Source organism: Lolium rigidum, chromosome 3 (assembly GCF_022539505.1).
Source record: "Lolium rigidum isolate FL_2022 chromosome 3, APGP_CSIRO_Lrig_0.1, whole genome shotgun sequence".
NCBI lineage: Eukaryota > Viridiplantae > Streptophyta > Magnoliopsida > Poales > Poaceae > Lolium > Lolium rigidum.
In genome coordinates this window covers 7,332,481-7,336,960 of record NC_061510.1, presented here as the reverse complement: position 1 = coordinate 7,336,960, position 4,480 = coordinate 7,332,481, and the positions used below count along the sequence as shown (strand labels likewise).

The 4,480-nt window shown below is 38.8% G+C and overlaps 1 long non-coding RNA gene across 2 annotated transcripts; it reads right to left on the bottom strand.

The window, feature by feature from the left end:
* Nucleotides 1-224: 224 nt before the first annotated feature.
* On the bottom strand, nucleotides 225-4,255 carry LOC124694301. Of its 2 annotated transcripts, XR_007000456.1 has the most exons (4): nucleotides 3,777-4,255; nucleotides 2,436-2,554; nucleotides 433-1,581; nucleotides 225-402 (listed from the first exon to the last, which is right to left on the bottom strand). It is a non-coding gene; the product is annotated as an uncharacterized LOC124694301 (long non-coding RNA). The 2 variants fall into 2 exon arrangements; XR_007000455.1 differs by having other exon boundaries at nucleotides 225-1,581.
* Nucleotides 4,256-4,480: the final 225 nt, after the last annotated feature.

The following is a 4,480-nucleotide window of genomic DNA, read 5'->3' as shown; positions in this document are numbered from 1 at the left end:
CATCCTCGACTTCAGTTGACAATCGTAGCAGTAGACACACCAATTCTATGCCCAACAAGTCTAACCTATTTACATACAAACATCATCGGCTTCATTCCATTCAAGGACAAATCTCTATAGCTTGTCCACTCCATGGCCATGGGCACCTTGATCCCACTTCGCAGCGAACCATCCCGTCCATGCCTTCATTGCTGCAAGCAAGCTTGTCGATGTTACGGCTCAATGTTTACCAGCCGAGCTGCAGAAAGTATCTCTCGCCCTCCCGCAGCTCAACAACCTCCATGCCCATAAGAAATGCAGAAACAATATGATCAACTTCCCTGCATCCAGCAGCTAGCAACACACCTACCCTGCATCCAGCAGCTAGCACACCTTCCCTGCATCCAGCAGCTAGCAACACACCTTCCCTGCATCCAGCAGCTAGCAACACACCGCATGTATAAAGAAACGATCTGGATATCATCAATCATATAAATGTCCAGTAACTCTAGTGATAAAAATGGTCAAACTCCCAGCCTTCAGAATTCAAGACACAAGTGTTCGGTCACGAAGCCCTAGAGTTACGCCGCAGCCAACCAGCGCAGCTCAATCCGAAAAGGCCAGCAAAAACGACGACCACAGCCTCATATAACCTACAATGGCAATAGCAGAAAATAGATCAGTGCAGCCCAGGGCCGACACCAACCAATAAGCAGGAAAGGACAAAGCAACAGTGACAACCCGCTAGCTTCGTCCAGAGGATAGCCAAAATAATAAATCCAGCCTGATCAGTGATAAACAAACTAGCTAGCTCGTGATAGACAAATAATGCAAGACCAGAAATACCAACGCCACTTATGATTTTTCTTCAAGAAACAATAGTAGTTCTTCAGCTAATTAACAAATACAAGTTTAATTAGCAGTAGTATTGGAATTTTAGCCATGACTTATATTGGACATCCAGATCATATACTTCAAAAAAGACACTAAGGTGCATACAACAAAACTAATACATAAAAAAGAACATCAAGCAAAGTCAATGCAGAACATGAATGTTTCTGAGACGTCGAATCAAAGCATTGTAGTAACCATATATATTGTGTAGCTATCGTGCTAGAAGAAAACCTGCTGCATAGAGGCCCCAGCTCGAGCAAGGAACATGGTGTCTTCTTGTCTTTCGGCTTCCAAGGCATGGCTATCAAAACTGGGTACAAACCTACTAAATGGGAAACTAGCAGCTAGAGCATCACAAATTAACAAAACTGGGTACAAACAGCTTTAGGTCACAACAAACTAGCTACAGTGAAGTTATGAGAAGAATCATGATGACCTAGGAACTACGCATAGATGTTAACAAGATTAGGACAGTTATATATCTGTTTAGCAAGCAATTCGAATAGCAAACCAGAACCGTAAAGATTAGTTTCTTGGCAAGGCCCCCGATGGGCCCCACCTTGATGGTGCACTGCTTGACAAGTCCTCAATTACCTCATCTTGCTCCATCGTCTCCGCTGGCAAGGGTGACAGCCCCAGCCGGTCCACTGTACCAAATAGACCAAATAGCAGCACGATCCATCCCATACACAAGTATGTCTCTTGTAGCTGATAGTGAACATATAAATAAAACTTCATGTTAGTCTATCTTCACTAAGAAATATACAAAATGTAGCCCAAGTGCATGTTAACCAAAATGGCTATATAGTGCAAATATTCAGTTCGAATGATTCTTATCAAGCGCGAGAAAATCAACCATGAACCAACTAACATAGACATCATAGATAGCTACTGATTCGTTTATGAAAGGTTCAAATCTATTCTGCAATCTCATCTTATGTATGCAACATTAGTTGTTTTGTATCAGTCACACAGGAGCTAAAACAGGACACTTTGGAGAAACACTATATTAATGAAAGACACCACAGTAACTATGCACAACACAGACAGTAATCACCAGATCAGTTGCAGCTCACAACCGTACAACTATGCAAACATCTAATTTGACATCTGCTACCATAATAATACTAAGAATGAGGGATGTCACTATAATCTCCAAGCAAATCTTCATAGACATGGAAACGACACATATAGTAATAACGAGATAGCCTGTAGCTCACAACAATACTAATATGCAAACATCTAATAGATAGCGAGGATTTCACAGAAACTTACATGATAATATTCAGAATGAGAGATGTCACTATATAGAATCTCCCAGCAACGTTTCATAAACATTGCAACATTGCACGTAATAACTCTCGACACATAAACAAGAGACACTGTGCCAGGCCAGGCATCACAGAGGGGCACAAAAGAATGTTCATCAAGTTGAGACGAATATTTTTTGCATGCCATTGAACAAGAACATCCATTAGGTACATGCAGTATGAGATGATGAGCTACGACACACCAGAACAAGAAAAAGGGGCCATCTTGAAGTGGCGGCGGAGGCGAGCTACCTTGTGTATGGGCTGGACATCATGGTCAGACTGAGTTTGGGGTCGGACCCAACAACATCATCAGGCTGCAAGAAGCATCCAGCTGCAGCTGCCATCATCTAGTCCTCCTCCTCGACATCCTTACACAAAAAAAACACAAATGATATCAGTTCTAAATGAGTTTTGGCAAGAATAAATTTGGAGTAAACTTGACCCACATGACACGAGGGAGCACCGGTCCAGCAATTATCTTTTAGTTAAACTAGACGAGATTCACTAGGACTACAACAATGGCAATAAGAACATGAATCAAATAACAATGCGCTTTGAAGGTCAGCCCAAAAAAAGAATCATCGCGATGCACAATACACAACTTGATGATGATGTATATATATGTAACATGCATGTAATCCAATGATTAGCAACTAAACAAATAACTATTGGTCCAGGAAATACTATACTCTCTAGCGAAAAACTAAGAATTGATTATAATGTCAAATAAGAAGAGATCATAGAATTATAAGGATGAACTTATTTCGAAAAGCTTGTAATAGATCTGATTGCTTCGTGCTCGAGGGATCTGGTTACTTGTTTCAGTGAGTAAAGTGTACAATAAAGAGAGATCTGGACTGAACTAAAAACAAGAAACTATTAAGATGACATACACATGACCATTTCACAAAATAAATTGTTTAACTTCAGTACCATCTACCCAGGTTTCATGAAAAGAACTAGAAACCCGAGAACAAATTTTGTACAAAGTAATAGATTGAATGATTAAATGGACAATGGATAATCAGTCCGTTAATAATAAAATGAACATGAATAAGACAGGTTGGTACACACTGATGGTGGAAAATTAGAATCCAAAATCAGTTATTTAATAATTATCATACAATATACTAGCAGAGTGTAATACGGAGGAACATTAGCAACTAAAATTAACAGGAACGTGCAAACTGTATGTTTTTTCAAAAGGTTCATACATGACAGTGATTAGAAGGTGATTTTTTTACGATGCAACCAAAACCAAGAACATGACAAGGCAACTATATTAGATTAGAAGGGGATTCTGAATACAAAGATATATGTCCATTCATATGAAATAATCTCAGATTTAGAAAACAGAGTACTACTTTGTTTCCTTACACTAGATGTTCCAAGAATTTTTCAAAATATTTTGTTTTCCACGGTGGTTTCAACCAACAAACATACTTTTATATCTCGCAGTTATTTCCGAGAGAATATTCAACTCCATTACAGTTCCATGACAATGATTCATACACAAAGTCTAAAATGAGAACTATATTGTAAACATAGGAAGTTGCATTGAGCTGAAGTATAGGAAATTTCCATTCCAACCTATTGTGGAAGGTGCAGAGCAGCCAGTTCATCTCCAGGCCAGAACACTAGATCACCCTCACTCGCTGATGTCTCTAGGCCTTTCTTCTCACCGTGTGCAGTCTGCTAGTGACCAAGACCATGCCGAGCGGCTTGGCATCCCGTCCTCCATAAGTGACAACACCTACATACACACATCAAGGGAATGAATGCCGAGAGAATATATAAGAAACTGAAAATTTCCTAATTTAAAAGGCCATACTCGGATTCTTTTTAATCATCACAATTAACCTAGTTGTTTGGTGGTAGAAGAAATACTCCTTTTTCTACATCGAATCAAGTGATTAGTGACAAAAAATAATACACTAAAGATCAATAACCAATACACTCACGCATCCCAAAATACCAAAAACTAATCTAACAAGTGTAAAAAAGGAAAGTATTTTTACAATTCCTATGACCAAGCAAAACCAAATGGTGTCCCTTTCTTGAAAATTTGTAATTACATTCATACTAGAAACTAGACAAGGCGACTAAATTTTACAGCAAGAATTAATATTTATACAACAGAAACTGTTTTCATCAGACTGATAGGTAAATGAGTTGAAAGACTTAGAGAAAACCTCAAACTTGAATAAAAACCATATTAATCAAACTAAGGTCGAAGTAAATGTTGACAGTGTCAAACTACGTGTAGAACTAAAAAAACTAAGATATGTACATGC